Source organism: Periplaneta americana, chromosome 3 (genome assembly GCF_040183065.1).
Source record: "Periplaneta americana isolate PAMFEO1 chromosome 3, P.americana_PAMFEO1_priV1, whole genome shotgun sequence".
NCBI lineage: Eukaryota > Metazoa > Arthropoda > Insecta > Blattodea > Blattidae > Periplaneta > Periplaneta americana.
Window position 1 is genome coordinate 67847481 of NC_091119.1, and position 18512 is coordinate 67865992.

Below are 18512 nucleotides of genomic sequence, written 5' to 3' on the forward strand. Positions count from 1 at the left end.
AGCGTTGTAAAATAACCCAATAAAAATAAGAAAATAAATTAATGACCATTTATTTGAACAAACAAAGCAAAATGGTGATTTACTAAAAATCGACTGCAGCATTTTTGTTATGATTTTGCTTCTCACACAACCCCAGGTGATATTTGAAATAGTGAGGGCAGTATAGCCACATATGAGAAGCATTGTTTCAAAATGAGTTTTCCCCATCTTAGAAGCCTACTTCTTTTTTTCCGTGAAGTGAAAAACAGCCGGTCTGCTCCGACCAACACTTGCTTTTTATCATCATACTGTACAGTATTTTATGGTAGGAGAAAACTCGTTTTTTTACGTTATCGGTGAGTATTTAAATTCTGCGTTCATTGAATGTAAAAAAAGTGTGCTACGTATTCAGCTTTTCAAGACTGGAGAAAACATGTTTTGAAATGATGCTCGTCATGAGTTTTGGCAGTAAATTTAATTACTTAGGTAATAATAATTATGAGCCAGCCGGAAACTTCACCATAAAGTAACACTACATTCATTCATAGTGTCCACACCTGTGGAGAAACGATTAGCGCGTCTGGCAGCGAAACCAGGTGGCCCGGGTTCGATCCCCGGTCGGGACAAATTACTTGGTTGACGTTTTTTCCGGGATTTTCCCTCAACCCAATATGAGCAAATGCTGGGTACCTTTCGGTGCTGTATCCCGGACTCATTTCACCGGCATTATCACCTTCATCTCATTCAGACGCTACATAACCTAAGATGTTGATAAAGCGTCGTCAAATAACCTACTAAAATTTAAAAAAATCAGTCATAATACTCTGCCCACCGACAGGTCTTTCACTGTAAATCCAGCATTCTCCAATATTTCCTACTTTCCACTTTCCTCTTAGGAAAAACTAAACTACGAGTAACTTTTCAGAATGTATTATATTTAGTCGTTACAGGGATAGTACAAAATGTTCTTATGATAATCAATAAATATCTATTAAGAGTCATGCTCCAAAAACAATTTTTTAGGCTTTTCCCACTCTTCAGCCGTTTACTTCTAATGCTGTTAGGCAGCCGTCGGCAGATTTGTACTCTCGATGACATCACTGAACGCAAGCCGCAATACATAAAATGTAATATCAACAGAGCAGTATAGAGCACTCCGTTCGGATCCCAGGGCGGACTCTCAACCCAATCATCTGACGTAGACTACACAATATTGATTTATAGATGGACAGATTATATTTTATTTTGCCTTTATTTTTACTGTGCTACAACAACCTAGGAAAATACGCCATAAATTGCCACTCTTAATACAATTCGAAAATTTTCGTCTGCTAGTCACGATCTTGCTTAGATTTCACAAGTTTTCTCTAAAAAAACAATTGTTTGGAAATATAGTCAATGTACAGTCAAACATAGCAGCTATGTAGGGTAGCTGCAGTGACCTATGATAGGACTACCTATACATATTTTTCTATTGAGAGCATTTTAAAATAAATCTAAGCCAGTCTGGTGTGTTATACAGGGACATCATCTTATTTTTACTTCAATTTTTATTGTACCTGAATTTTTAAATGTACTTCACTCCCACCCCTCTCTACTAGTAAACTTCCAAACAACTCTCCACATAGAACCAACGCCGGGTATGCGGTCATAGTAAGCAGTACTGAGTTAGTGAGTATAGTACGTTCCAGAAATATGTTCGCGTCTTCCAGTGACGAAAGAGTTTTCAATATTGAAACACATTTTCGCACAGGTACTGTCGTCCGTTTGCTTGTGTCGCATCCCGGTTACTCCCACTCGCTTCTGTACGCCCCTCTGTAAAGACTAGTGGCTGGGCTGTCTTAGCACTTTTCTGAAAATATTAATTTCTGTTAAGAATTGGACGTCTACGTAATATTATACAACTGTTTAAAACAACTTAAATAAAAGGATCTCGTTAAGTAATTAACGGTCACGTGAGTTCCCTCCATTCTACGACCCTGCAACATAACCACTTGGACGGACAGTAGATAGCATGCCGGAGTAATTTTATCTTTTCGGATTGGGCAGAAGTGAAGATTGAATTTACAGCACGTAAGGTACTCTTTTATAGAGTAGGTACAGAATTATTTCAACATGAGTTACTAGTACGAAGGCCGAAACTGATAATTGGAACTAGGTACAGTAGTCTATAGTGCGACAATATGCACAAAAGAACTGAAACCTGTATCGAAATAAACAGCCACCATTTTAAAAAATGTGTTTAAATATCCATAGCCTATTGTGATTATTTTCAATTTAAGTTCATTCTCTACATTGTACGCTAATGTGTTGTAAATAGAATAATATATACTGCTTAATGAATACGTCCGAATGGATAGCTCAATTCGTGAGTAAAAACACTTATTGTTAATACAGTACTGTATTTTGATTAAACAAAAACTTAATAAAAATTACACTGGTCAACAAAATTTAAACTTTTGTCTGTTAAATGGGAAACAATGGGTGATTCTAAGTATCTTTTTTGTGCTGATTTCAAATCTTTTTACAGAACTTTTCCATCACCCAGGGTTTTAGAGTAATCATATGAAAAACATTTTTCGTGTCTATACATTATAGTATTACGATATCTTAGCTGAAATTACATTTATTGACCTAAAATATATGTGAAGCATATTTTCGCCTGCACTTTTTTGAGTAACATCTCTTTTCAGTATCCAACAATAGTCTGCCAACATATTTGGACATTTACCCTGGTAGCGCCTTTCCACTTCCACGATGTCCTAGTGGAAACGCTCCCTGTGTTCGTCGCTCACAGCCTTAGGTTTTCAGGAAAGAAATCGAGATGGGATGCAGAAAGTGTGTTTTTTAAAACATATTATATTCCATGGTCTTGTAGTTCTCAATCATCTCACTGACAAGTCTCTGTAGTTCTCAGAACTGAAATTTCCTAAAAAGTTTGTGACAACATTTTTGAAATGCATCCATGGAGCTGCTTCTTGCATATTTAACTGGTTTTCAAATTGCGTATCTTTCATCAGTTCCCTTATTTGAGGTCAACAAATATTTCTTCTTTTAGTTTAGCTTCACTGATTCTTGGGAATTTGTTTTTCAGAGAGATAAATGGACTACCATCACGATCCATTGCTTTCACAAAATTCCTAATCAAGCCTAATTTGATATGCAGTGGAGGCAATAAGATTTTTTCAGAACTTACAAGTGGTTGGTGAAGAACATTATCTTGTCCTGGATTAAATGCCAATCCTCAGGTTTATGCTCAACACCCAGTGACTCGAACAAATTCTCAACATCATTGCAGAAAACTAGGTCTTTAGAAAACAAATGCTCAAATTCCTTTTGGTGTTGGCGGAAGAAACTTACTTTGGTGTTACCTGCAGCAGCTTCCAGCCTATCAATCTTGAGGCGAGTAGTTCTGCCTTGCTTTTACTTAAACCAAGATCCTGAACCAAATCATTTAAATCCTCCTGTGTTAGAAAGTGAGGTTCATTTATAGTATCTTCTTCCACAAAATCTGGATGATTTTGTAATTCAGTTTGAACATCAGGACCACTTTGAATTACTTCAGTCAATGTTATGTCATCTGGTGGAGTTGGTATGGGAAGTCCTGGCCTATGAAGCACCTGCCGAATTGCAGAAACTAAATATTGATATTTAACAGTGTCTGGATTTCGAATTTATTCCAGATATATTTGTTAAGCAGAAGTAGCAGTCAGTCAAATGATCCTTAGGTTCGCACCATATCATAGGGACTACAAAAGGCATATGACGGGATCCTTTTAACCAGACAGTTAATAGTGTTACACATTTAGCACAACAGATTTCCGGGACCCATGTCTTGTTCTGGTCTATTTTGTTGTTAAAATAACAGTCATAAGCTCTTCTAACTAGAGGAGTAAAATTTGGCCTCTGCCATTTTAAAGTTAGCTCACCACACAATTAACAGAAGTTGTTTCTATCTATAAGACACCTTCAAGACATGTTTCTTATACATTATACACTTATACACTACTCCTTACAATGCACTATTAGGTACGGTATTATATACTTCCATCACAATTCAATTGACAACGTAAGAGAGCACAGGATTAGCTTGTTTCTTTAAAGAAAGCTTCTATTCATCTGGGAAATTTTCCTTAAAATCACAGTTTTGTGAGGGAAATGTCATTATTTTTATTCGTGAATTCACAGGCAACAATAGCAAACGTTACAAGTCAATTGTTGACACAGTGTAATGAAATATAAATATAAAATACGCCTTCTAATCAGCATGTTATACACTACAAATGCTGATAAACAGGAACAAATTTATTTTCAAAATTAAAACAAAATGGTGGGTGATGGAAAATTTCTGACTTCATTTTTGGAATCAGCAGATGGCAATACATAAGAAACACCCGATATTATTTATTTAACAAAATCATTGTTGACCAGTGTTATCAAACTGAAAATCGCGATATTTCCTAGTTTACGTAAATGGATGAACTAGGTACTTTTCTTCCCTCCTATACCTAGTAAAGTGATTTGTTTGTATTTTACGCTAGTATCATCGAATTCCAGTCGTTTTTTTAAGTTGGTTAGTCGAGGATTCGCCATAGATTACCTAGCATTCACCTTACGGTTGGGGAAAACCTCGGAAAAAATCCAACCAGGTAATTAGCCCAAGCGGGGATCGAACCCGCACCCGAACGCAACTTCAGACCGGCAGGCAAGCGCCTTAACCGACTGAGCCACGCCGGTGGCTACTCCAGTCGTGGAAGGGGGTAGCAAACAGTGTTTCCGGTTCTCAATCTTTAATCCAAAGGTATAGCCAGGTTAATATTAGAAATGCTAGTAAAAATAAAATGATGTCCCTGTACAATGACAATGTTTCATGTCCGCACTTATTTCCCGCTCTCTTAATAACACGTTAGTCCACCTAGTAGACTCTTTTAAAGTCGTATTTCGAGTCCCGTACGTTACCACAGATACAAATTGTTCTATGTTCTGATTTATTTCCTCTATATTTTCCTCATGCTTGGAATAACTCCTCTTCTGTTGTATTTCATTCGAGTTCAATGACATCAAGCAAATATTCTTATACAGACAGATCCTTCGTAACTCCGCGGGTAAACATTACCAGTATGTACAGTATCTATATCTGCGTTTTCACCTGAAGCGAGAGAATAAATCATTGTTTATGCATATTTGATTTTATGTCTTGTTCAGCTAGTGTTTCAATTTTATCCCTTAGCCTCCTTTGTATTATCCGTGTGGATAATTTCATACTGTTAAAAACATCACATTATTCGGAACAAATAATGTTAGTAACTTTATTCAGACATCTTTTAATGAACTGTTATTCATTGTACAATGACTTTGCGATTTCCAAAACAATAACATAACTTGCATGGAGTTCCCTTTGACACATAGCTTGTTTCGTCATATTTTAGTATCGGAACTGTTATTAATTGAATTTAGTTTTTTTTTTTTATGTTTTAACTGCTTCGTCCCGTCCAGCCCTACGAAAAGAAACTTATGTTTATACTTATTTTCTACTGTATACATTTACAATTACATTGCTTACCTATGATTTCGTGATAATCTTATGACGTGTCGTATTGTCGCTAGATATTTGATTTATAAGTGACTATTCGAATTTTAGAACACAAGAGACGTCTACATTGTCACCGTGTGCACATCAATACTATCTCTCTCATTCTTCCTTAAACACACGAACAGACATTGAAAGTTTTGAAAAAGAAGCAATTATTTAAATCTAATCAGGTAACCCGCCACTGATGTCTGTGTTCTGAACTTGTAAGGGAGTTGGCCGGAAGGGAGGAGGTGAAGCAAAGACAGTTTACCGCGCTGCCCCTGCGACGTCACTATTGCTAGTGATCACGATGATATTTTTACCGATCCCTGCGTTTGGGATTAAACATGTGACATGTCTATATGAAACACTTTTAAAAATTAACATACGGTATATTATATTACGATACAAGGTTGGGAAGTGCTTTTTACAAAACCGAGGAAAAGACTTTGAAATGCACTTCATAAAATGTGTATTGTTACAACAATTTTGCACTATCGTATTTTTAAAATTGCAAATGCAATATACATATTTTGCATTAAAAATTTAGAGCAATATTATTCCAAAGCCTTCGCAAAACTTCACTATAATAATAATAATAATAATAATAATAATAATAATAATAATAATAATAATAATAATAATAATAATAATAATAATAATTTTTTTAGCTGGCAGAGTTAAGGTCAAAAAAGCCTTCTCTTCCACTCAACCACCAAAATGTATATATACATATGTATGAACTTACAAGCTACAAAGAATACAACAATTTGATTTAGATAAAAGTTACGTGTACACAAGAGTTACTTATGAATTAAACAGTAAAATACTATGAACTATTAATTAAACAATGAAATACAAACTGTGTAGCAGAATTAAACTAAAATACATAGAATGTGAATATATTTCAAATAATGTTAGATAATAGGAAGAGATTATTGAGAGACAATTTTGAAAATACAGCGCTATCAGGATGCATGTCTAAAGTAAGAAGATCGTTAAGTCAGTATAATTAGAGTGGATTGCTAAGAAGGTTATCCTTTAATCTGTTTTTAAATGTTTATTGTCTTGCAGCCCCTAATACTTTGTGACAAGGGATTTCATTGTCGCGAGGTGGATACTGTAAAAGATGATGAATAACAAGATACTCTATGAAGACGTATACTTAGCATGCCTCAGATAAGTGATCTGGTATTTACGTCGTGGTTAGAGTAATATAGATAAGAGAAACGAGACGAAAGGTAATTTGTAATGGTAACTAAGTAACAATAAGTGCACTGTAATGGGTCTATTTTAGTACAGTTTTATGTTATGATATGAGGAATGGTTTCCTAGCAACAAGTATCTGTGTGGGATTTCTAACTTTCAAGGCCTAACAACAATAGCTGTAAATACAAAAAAAAAACACGACAGAACCTTTCGATGTGGTATTTTTAAAAAAGACTATAGATTAGTAGTTTTAAAGAGCACTTGTATGACAGAGGAACTTTCAGGATAATAAATCTCGGCCTGTACATTACACCGTGACCACGGATGCTGTGATTAATTAAGATAAGCGACACAAAGCAAGACGTAAATCGAGCATTGTACTACCGCTTTACCCTCTCTAAGGTCACCCAGTAAGCACTGAAGGTCGGTTGAATTAAGACACGGATAACAGAGAGTAGATCGAAGAGTGAAACAAACAAGGTCGGTCTGGAATCGCGCTTCCACTTGCGTATCAGAGGTAAGTGCTTGTTAAGATAGGCTAGTTCTATTGTACCGAGTTTCAGTATGTTTCAATACTCTCAAATTGATAACATTTTTGCTTTCTCATTATACGAACTATAAGACAGAAAACATTGTGATGTAGCGAAAAAAACGGTTTCGAGATAAATGTTTTCAGTATCCCTAATACTGCAAAATGCTTAGGCGTGCCAGCTGTTTCCTTGTCGCGTACAGACCTTCTTAATTCCTCATAACCTTCTACTAAACTATTGGCGAAATTTTATACACATTCTGCTGTATCGACAATTAATTTTTGTTCAGGAAGAAATACAATAATCAAATTCATAGGTCTTTTATTTTAAATCAATAACACACAATGGGGGTTTAGTTCAACTCAACTCGTCCACAGCTGAGGAGTAACGGTTAGCATGCCTGACCGTGAAAACAAGCAGGCTCAGGTTCAAATCCTGGTTGGGGCAAGTTACCTGGTTGAGAATATTAAAGATATTTTTTATTATTAATTTGTCCTACAGAATAATATCTGTAATATTGACAATTAATATTTGAGGAGAAAAATTCGCTCCGGCGCCTGGGATCGAACCCTCAAATATTAATTGTCAATATTACAGATATTATTCTGTACCACAAATTAATAAAAAATATCTTTAATATTCTCATACCTAGCAGTGCATATTTCTGTGCACTTAACTGCGGAATCCCGGCCAAACAAGTCACTCAACTGTGTGCGCTCCTAATATAATGGCAGTTGACATTGGACATATACGTCAACATATATGCCTAACTTGGAGTCAGGCCAAAAGGGAAACATTCAAGGAGGAAGGTTCGGTCCGGTGCTGTGGATTGAATTCGGCGTAGCTCAGTGGTCAGAGCGCTTGGTACGTAGAACCAAGGACCCGGGTTCGATCCCCGGCTCCCGAGCGAATTTTTCTCCTCAAATATTAATTACCTGGTTGAGGTTTCTCCGGGGTTTTCCCTCAATCCAATAAAAGCAAATGCGGGTTATTTTCGGCGCTGGACCCTGGAGTCATTTATCTGACATTATCACCTTAATATCATTCAGATGCAATAAAACCATAGCCACCGGCGTGGCTCAGTCAGTTAAGGCGCTTGCCTGCCGGTCTGAAGTTGCGTTCGGGCGTGGGTTCGATCCCCGCTTGGGCTGATTACCTGGTTGAGTTTTTTCCGAGGTTTTCCCCAACCGTAATGTGAATGCAAGGTAATTATGGCAAATCGTCGGCATCATCTCGCCATCACCAATCTCATCGACGCTAAATTATCTAGTAGTTGATACAGCGTCGTTAAATAACCAACTAAAAAAATATAACCATAACATCTATTAATTTGAGAAAAATTCGTTCCGGCACCGGGAATCGAACCTGGGACCTCTCAGCTCTACGCGCTGCGCTATATCGCGACCCAATCCACGGCGCCGGCCGAACTGTTCTCCTTTGTATCATCAATAGCCTACTACTCGCATTTTTAAGACATTCAAGCCATGTATGCAGGAGCGCATATTTAAATGACTTTATGGCCATTTTCGACAACAGTTTACGAATACTGTTAACATTGATATATACATATATTCATATATGGAGCTTCGCCGTCCTCATAGAATAATCAATGACTATGAGTAGCCACACTGTAAATATCTATTAAATTGACTACTCATAGTCATTGATTATTCAATGAGGACGGTGAGGCCTCATATATGAATAGGCCTATATGTATACAGAGTGATTCAGACCACCCGTAACAGTCATTTATTTCGGGAACTAGTCCATTAAAACTTTCGAGACAAAAATATTTATAACTAAAGCACATGTTAACTTTGACTTGAGCTTGATTTCATTAATCAGCCTTAACAGGAAGTATCACTTTAAAATTTCAAATGGGAGTCGTGGTCAAATATGGTACCATTTGATACAGCTCTTCAAAACAAATAACTGTCATAGGTAACGTTTTTATTAATCCTACTCTTTCAATGAGAAAACGTACGAAAAGACAATGGATGATTCAGACCACACGTAAGTCAGTTATTTCGGAAACTAGTGCATTAAAACTTTCGAGACAAAAATATTTGTAACTAAAGCACATGTGAACTTTCACTTGAGCTTGATTTCATCAAAAATGTCTAAATTATGTTTTATTTAACGACGCTCGCAACTGCAGAGGTTATGTCAGCGTCGCCGGATGTGCCGGATTTTTGTCCCGCAGGAGTTCTTTTACATGCCAGTAAACCTACTGACATAAGCCTGTCGCATTTAAGCATACTTAAATGCCAACCGACCTAGCCCGGGATCGAACCCGCAACCTTGGGCATAGAAGGCCAGCGCTATACCAACTCGCCAACCAGGTCGACGATTTCATCAATCAACTTTAACAGGAAGTAGGGTCAGTGGCGTATCACTATAAAATTTCAAATGGGAGTCGGGTTAAATATGGTACCATTTGATAGACCTCTTCAAAACAAACAACTTTCATACGAAACGTTTTTATTAATTACTACTCTTTCAATGAGAAAACGTACGAAACATAAAGCCGTTAATATTGAGAAATGTTACAATACAAAAATGTAAACAAGACAATTATGTTGACAGATGTTACTGAAAGAATGGACAATACCATTAATTTTTACAAAAGTTCAAACTGTCTGCCGTTCTGAACAGCACACACTCTTCTAACACTTGTCATTGACTTCTAAAACTTTGGCGTGGTCAAGTGATTGGAAGGTCTCTCGGGTTCGCTGTTTCATGTCATCTCTTCTTGTGGGACGATCTTCACAGACGATGTTTTTTAACCATCCCCAAAGATAGAAATCTAAAGGATTCAAGTCAGGAGATCGTCCTGGCCATGCCACAGGACCGCATCTGATTGTAGTACGTAGGAGGTATTTGTAATCACTCTTGACTTTTAGGTACTTATTTTATTAGTTACAAAAGTAATTGCAAAACTAGAAAAATGTACATACGTAGGTACAGAGAAAACAAAACACTTCCTTCTTATTGTACATTGTTGGGCAAGGCCACCTGAGCTTATTACCTGGCTAAGTGCAGTGTACATGTAGACCTGGCAGTAGATACTGTATTGCGGTGACTAAAGGAAACACTGCTGAGCGAGCAAAGGGGAAGGGGTGGTTTACTTGATTCACCCCTCGGCGGTGCTGCCGGCCAACAGGTCTACACACAGACAGGTAATTGTGCGTGTGTACTATGTCAACATTAAATGTACTTAGGCCTATCTAGTTTACATTTTCCTCTCGTAACATTCTAATTATTAATGTCATTACCTTTTCGAACGTTTTCTCATTGAAAGAGTAGGAACTGATGAAAACGTTTCCTATGAAAGTTATTAGTTTTGAAGATCTCTATCAAATGGTACCCGATTTGACCCCGACTCCCATTGAAATTTTAAAGTGATACGCCACTGACCCTATTTCCTGTTAAGGTTGATTGATGAAGTGAATGAAGAAAATTTTAATGCACTAGTTTCCGAAATAAATGACTTACAGGTGGTCTTGATCACCCATTGTCTTTTGTACGTTTTCTCATTGAAAGAGTACGAATTAATAAAAACATTACCTATGAAAGTTGTTTGTTTTGAAGATCTCTATCAAATGGTACCCGATTTGACCCCGACTCCCATTTGAAATTTTAAAGTAATATGCCACCGACCCTACTTCCTGTTAAGGCTGATTAATCAAATCAAGCTCAAGTGAATGTTCACATGTGCTTTAGTTACAAATATTTTTGTCTCAAAAGTTTTAATGCACTAGTTTCCGAAATAATGACTGTTACGGATGGTCTGAATCACTCTGTATATCAATGTTAACAATATTCATAAACTGTTGTCGAAAATGGCCATAAAGTCATTTAAATATACGCTCCTGCATACATAGCTTGAATGTCTTATAAATGCAGGTAGTAGGCTATTGATGATACAAAGGAGAACAGTTCGGTCGGCACCGTGGATCGGGTCCCGGTATAGCTCAGATGAAAAGAGCACTCAGAGCGCAGAGCTGAGGGGTCCCGGGTTCGATTCCCGGTGTCGGAACGATTTTTTTTTCAAATAAATAGATATGCCTATTTACAGTATGACTACTCATAGTCATTGATTATACAATGAGGACGATGAGGCCGGCGAGGCCTCATATATGAATATATGTACATATATAACCATAGCAGTTGAAAAATAACCAATTAAAAAAATGAAACTTCTTGTTTCTTGATTCTTTTTAATTGCATAATAGTAATTTAGGGGAAAAGGAACTGGCCACCCTACCCCAGTATCTCCTTGCCTAGTTGCCTCGTAAGTGGTGACTTCTTAATATTACTTGTAAGGTTCAGACCTGTCTTCGGACAGTTGACTAAACAACAACAATAGTAATTTATAGTATAAGAGAGTAAAACTGGATTTTATGCGCGAGGAGGAAGTTTAGCGCCCGAGGCGAAGCCGAGAGAGATAATTTCCACGAGCGCATAAAATCTGTTTTTTACTCTTGTGTGCTATACAATATTTTATCCATTACTGGGATCTAAATTCAATTTTAAATTGTAGGCCTTTTCTTTTAATGTGTTGTTTGTGAAGAAATTATAAATGAAGTATCGCCCTTATTAGGCAACAATACCGGGTTTTTACAGACGTGGTAAATTTTGTATTTTGGTAGCAGTTGAAATAATGTATTGTGACGCTATAAATCCATGACAACAATGTCAACAATACAGGCGTGGAGCTTGCAGGGAACGGGAGCATACGTCATCTGCGCGAGACAGTCACGCCCGCTGGTTTCTGCGCACTGAGTTTTCCTTGTTGGATGCCTATAATATCTACCATAAGGAGATAAGATATTTACGTTGTAATATTATCTTATACTTAGTTTCAATACAGTTCGAAATATTCTTGATGCCATCATACATTCTTGAAAACGAGTAAGATAAAAAAAATCGAGTCTGGTAATGAACTTCTTATCCCACTTAAAATGAATGGGATAAGACTCTATTACGTCACGGATATAAATAAAGTAACTTATTGTTGCTGATTTATTATTCATTTAGTAGTTCTATTTGGGAGCAAAGAACATACGTATTTCTGTTCACTGCTGTGGAGTAACAGTTAGTATGCTTGATCGTGAAACGAACGGGTCCGAGTTCAAATTCTGTTTGTGACAAGTTACCTGGTTCAGGAATTTTCCTGCGTTTTACTTCAACTCATTAAGAGCAAATGCCGGGTAGCTTTTGGCGCTGAACCCTTGACTCATTTCGTCGGAATTGTCACCATCTCACTCAGATACTGGCTAACCGTAGCAGTTGATAAAAGTGTAGTAAAATAACCAATTAAAAAAAACATTGCCTTTACACTCATGGTGAAGTCCATCAACCTCGTTTAAAAACGCAGTAATCATAGATTACGAAACGACGGTTAAACAGTAACCGTGATTAAAATGTAATTTCTTTGCACCATTCATAATCACCGATTACTTAAACTGGTTAGCTGACACCTCATTTAACCAGCATAAATTCTATGATGGTACACTGTTTCTAACAAAATTACTAAAGGAAAGCATCCATACCTCTGCAAAGATAATAGTCAACGTCTAAAGACGACTGTGCTTACTCCGTTATACATCGAAATGAACGTGGTCTACATTTTCGCGTTGCATTTGTTTGCCTTTGGGCGCTGTTATATTTGCGATTTGCATTTCTTTGTTTTTCAGTGGTTAGGTTAAAATCGTACAAAATGGAAAATTGAATGCAAAAGTGTGAGGTTGAAGTATCGATGGACTTAATTATTAGATTTAAATATATTGTACAAAAATATGGAATACCCATAAAGGAAAAGGATGCAGAGGATTAGTAGGAATGTTTGTACAGTAGTGGCAAAAAAAACCGGACCGACCCTTGTAGCTGATTTCAGAGCCTTCTTCACTCCAGAACACGATAAACTGGTAACTAAGACTTTCGTGGTTCGAATCCTGCCTGGGAAGTAAACTTTTTTTTATTTCTTATTCAAATGTATTCCCAATACTTTTCGATTGCTGGTAAAATTCATGTTCTGGGAATATTAAGTTAATTAAGTAGTAAAATATCGCTGCTATACTGTAGTGATATTTCTGGTTTGATACAAAAGCCTAATGTCCAGTAGGAAGTGGATGAATGGAAAGAAGCCTGTAGACAGTGATGAGTGCTTTTGCACAATGACAATAAGTATGCTTCATTACCGTTGGTCATTCGGTACACTCTAAAACAACTTATGAGAATTTTGAACTGGTTCTTACGAAGATAAAATATAAAGATCATAAATGAATGATATGTGGAGATCTGTGAGAGTTCTGGATGCTTCTTGGTCAGTAGGCTGGGCATATTAAGTTTTCCATATTTCCTTTGTGAATGAGACAGCAGAGCAAGAAGCTGTCATAGGGAACAAAAACACTGGCTACAAAGAATATCTCTTGAACCTCACACAAGAGGAAAAGCAACAAACGCAACTTCAGCATGAAGAAAAAAAGGCGGTATAAAGCATTTGACTAAATGTGAGTTGCTAATAAATTATGACAATCTAATAGTTTTCGTAAAATATACCTTCAATATCTGCCACAGGACATGTTTCACTTCATCACTTTTCCATATTAAATTCAATAACGCTACACTCATATTCCTTACTTACTTACAAATGGCTTTTAAGGAACCCGAAGGTTCATTGTCGCCCTCGCATAAGCCCGTCATCGGTCCCTATTCCGTGCAAGATTAATACAGTCTCTATCATCATATCCTACCTCCCTCAAATACATTTTAATATTATCCTCCCACGTACGTCTCGGCGTCTCCAAAGGTCTTTTTCCCTCCGCTCTCCCAACTAACACGCTATATGCATTTCTGCATTCGCCCATATGTAATACATGCCCTGCCCATCACAAACGTCTGGATTTAATGTTCCTAATTATGTCAGGTGAAGAAAATAATACGTGCAGTTCTGCGTTGTGTAACTTTCTCCATTCTCCTGTAACTTCATCCCTCTTAGTCCCAAATATTTTCCTAAGAACCTTATTCTCAAACATCCATAATCTCTGTTCCTCTCTCAAAGTGAGAGTCCAAGTTTCACAACCATGCAGAACAACCGGTAATATAACTGTTTTATAAATTCTAACTTTCAGATTTTTTGACAGCAGACTAAATGATAAAAGCTTCCCAACCGAATAATAACACACATTTCTCATATTTCTTCTGCGTTTAATTTCCTCCCGAGTGTCATTTATATTTGTTACTGTTGCTCCAAGATATTTGAATTTTTCAACCTCTTCGAAGGATAAATCTCCAATTTTTATATTTCCATTTCATAGAATATTCTGGTCACGAGACATGATCATATACTTAGTCTTTTCGGGATTTGCTTCCAAACCTATCGCTTTACCTGCTTCAAGTAAAATTTCCGTGTTTTCCCTAATCGTTTGTGGATTTTCTCCTAACATATTCACTTCATCCGCATAGACAAAAAGCTGATGTAACACGTTCAATTCCAAATCCTCTATGTTATCCTGAACTTTCCTAATGGCATATTCTAGAGCGAAGTTAAAAAGTAAATGTGATAGTGCATCTCCTTGCTTTAGCCCGCAGTCAATTAGAAAAGCATCAGATAGAAACTGGCCTATACGGACTCTGCTGTAAGTTTCACTAAGACACATTTAATTAATCGAACTAGTTTCTTGGGAATACCAAATTCAATAAGAATATTATATAAAACTTCCTTTTAACCGCATGTTGCGGAAAAATTGTACGTGACAGAGAAAATCTGAGCTCAGATTTGGATTCAGCATCCCAAGAAACCAAAAAAGGTAGCATATTTTTTTAGAAAAATGTTTATAACCCTTAATTTTGCAGGCCTGAGAATAGATGAAATGAGACTGTTGTGTATTGGTGGAATGATAGAAGGAAACAGGAGTATCCGAGAAAACCCCTGCAACGTTTGTTTTGTCTACCACAAATTCCATCATGACCTGGCCGAGGAAGAACCCGAGCCGCTTGAAATGAATACCAGCACGTTAGCGTTGAACCACAAACACGATATACGGCACCACTGCGTAAGAATTCAACAAGAAATCCTCGAGTGTCAACAAAATGCATTCGAGGGGAGCTGTTGAAATATTTTTACCGTGAAGGAGAGGTTTCCTGATAAGATCACAACATCTAAAGTGTTCCTACTTACAATTGAATTTATTGTTTCAGTGTCTCTGATGGTGTGCTGAAACATGAACTGAAGACATCGAAGAATTCCCATTTAGTTTTATTAATATTGTCTTTCGTTTCGGTTTTATTATATCGGATTTTTTTATTTTTGACTTTGTGGACTTCATTTTGTTTCTTTTGTTTGTAAACTTTTTTTAAATATTTTCTAGTAACATATTAGGCCTATTCTTATGACCAGTTTCGTTAATAACATTGTCTTTTCTATTTATTGCTGTAGTTCGTTGAATCAACTTTCCACAAAGATTCTTTCGACTCTGCTAAAAAAAAATTAGCTACTTCGTAATTTATCATAACCAAGCTGCGGATTTTTAGGCACTAAAACAGTTCAAATAGGCAGGTAAAATAGGCATTCAAAATAATTCTAAAATAGGCATTTAAAAAGCCACTAACAAATTTCTAATTCTCAATGGCTAACACTACCATAGCATAGCATTATACACTACTTTCTATAGGAATGTCATTATGGCAGTGAATAATTAAATATTCGTCCGAATGTAATGAGAACTGATGTCTACTGTCTGTAAGAATGTTCTTGAATTGGGAGAAACTCCCTTCCACTTCACATGAAGTGATGGGGCAATACTTCAGGAATCCAATCTCAGTTGGGGACCAAACCAGTGGGAACGCAGTAATGTCAATGTATTTTCCGATCAGTGCTTCTGATGACTTTTGTTTTGGCATATCTCCACGGTATACTTCACGTATTACAGCAGAAAACTCAACTCGTATTCAATTCACAAACTCATAAAACAGATACACAACTACCCTAGTCAACTACCACAATGATTCATGCGGCTTTCGAAATACATTTTTTCTTATTGATTGATTTTAAATTATTCGAATTTCTCCGCGGTCTACAGGCAGTAAAACGTAACACACAGAATTATCGATAGTTCTATATCACTTCCCTCTGCTAGATAAAAGAGAAACAAATTACAGATTCAAAAAATGTCGACAGAATGAACAGTAAATTCAAGTATAATATATAACACGGATATTTAGGCATCTTTTAGGCATTAATAAGTAAAAAGGCATTTACTAGTGAAATAGGCAATTTATAGGCACTATAGAATTCGTATATAATACTCACAATGTCTTAAAATGGATATGTAACATAAAATCTTCCGCCTTCAGGTTAAAGATTAAATTAGGCATATACGCATAAATCCGCAGCTTAATCATAACCATTGTGCTTTCTCGGCCATATTTTCAACGTATGAAAAACGTGAAATTGTTAGTGAACGCTGCCAACTTCATATTAAATTTATCACATATTATTGAAAATAAAACAGTGACATAGCTACATACATCTTTACTCCTCTATTTAATGTAGAACACTATATAGAATCAACAATAGTCTTGAGTCAGGGGTGTACGGAAGGAAGGGATTACCGGATTTAAACTCCCCTTGAACTTGTTTAAAAAGCGACATATTTAGATTCGAGTATTTTTTATCCATAATCTTTCCCCCTTGTCTAATTTTTCATTGTCAGAGTAACAAAATCTATACCGATATAAGGCACAGTTCTCCTATCCCTCCTTCAAGGCAATTCCTATGCTTGGTGCTGCTGCACGTTCGATATGATCTTTTTTATATAAAGACCTACTGTCTAGTACCGACCTTGTAATAAAATGAAGTGACACAAAATGAAATTTTACTTATTGTGAAACATTGAAAACGTTGTTTTGACAGTTCTGCAGTGTAGATGTTAAATATTATGCATTGTCGATTTTAAACTAATTTTAAAGACTGTGTTCACCCGTTCGTTGGTTTGAGTTCTGACGTTATTGTGAAACGTTCGTTTAACATTTTGTGCATTTGACAGTTCACATTATTTTTAACATAAACTTCACATTATCGTTCCGGGTTCCTTGATACGTCTAAGCGACCACTAAGCTCAATTTTACAATTTTTTTTTATCAAAAAGTCGCGTAGTGATTCTCGCGAGGTTAGTGAAAATTTCACATTGGCCAATATTTCTTCGCAATCGCAGCGTGACGATGCTGTTACGAACATTCTTCTCGGAACTACGGCAGTTGTACATTCCTCTGTGATAACTCAGCTGATGATGATGATCATCATCATCATCATCATCATCATCATCATCATCATCATCATCATCATCATCATCATCATCATCAGAGACCGGAACTTTGGCAGTGGCTTTTTAAATGTGTTAAATCTATCTTCATTTTGAAAGTAAATCTGTACGAATTATACCTTTGTGATTGAAAGATCACAGTTTTACGTTGCCTTTTTCTGCTTTTTTTAAATATAAATAACTAATTTACTAAATAAATGTTTTTTTTGCCTTTATTTGGTTATTTATCTATTATTTATTAATTTATTATTAAAAATTGCCTACAGGTATATTTTAATTTATTTCTATAACAGCTACAATGAAAGTGACTTCACCGAATGTATATTATTGTCTTTCAGTCAGTTCATATTCTCTTTGCAACAATGAGTGCTGCCGTGCAAAAAATGTATAGCAGTAAGCGTTTTAATTATCGCTTGTGTTTATTTGACAAGGCAGCAATGAGTGCGGGTCTAACGTTATTTTTGGCGGCTATTTTTCTTTCAGTTTTCATTGCGACGCTGACGTGTCGGAAGTATGCAACTAAATTGATCTAAACACTTTCAGCTGGCGCAATTCTGTCCTTTTCCCTGCGTAGTCTACACGATGCCACTTTTGAAATTACATATAGGCCTAACTTAAAAATTATGCAAAATACGAGTGTCATACGCAATTTTTCAAGTTGCATGGTTGTTTACAATAACTTTACATTGAGTAATAACAACTTTTCTTGAGCAATTCAGCGTGGCAAATAATTATTTAAGCAGCATCGTGGACAGGCGAACGAAGGTCGACGACTAGTCCAGCTTCCTGATTGGATTGTAGAGCTTGCCAACAGCTGTTGTCCGCTGTGGTCTATAACAACGTACGTAATTGTGCTGATGTTATCCAAGAACTTTTAATTTTTGCCAAATTTTA

The 18512-nt window shown here is 36.4% G+C and overlaps 1 protein-coding gene across 2 annotated transcripts in view; it reads left to right on the forward strand.

Moving 5' to 3' along the window:
• Tdh (L-threonine dehydrogenase) overlaps positions 1 to 18512 on the forward strand; it is a 101211-nt gene that overhangs the window by 30401 nt on the left and 52298 nt on the right. The window contains exon 1 of one of the 2 annotated variants that reach the window (XM_069820686.1): positions 7156 to 7277. The exons of the other annotated variant lie outside the window; for it this stretch is intronic. The gene's annotated coding sequence lies outside the window, so the exon portion shown is untranslated. Of the gene's footprint in view, positions 1 to 7155; positions 7278 to 18512 lie in introns of those variants that run through there. 2 annotated transcript variants of the gene reach the window in all.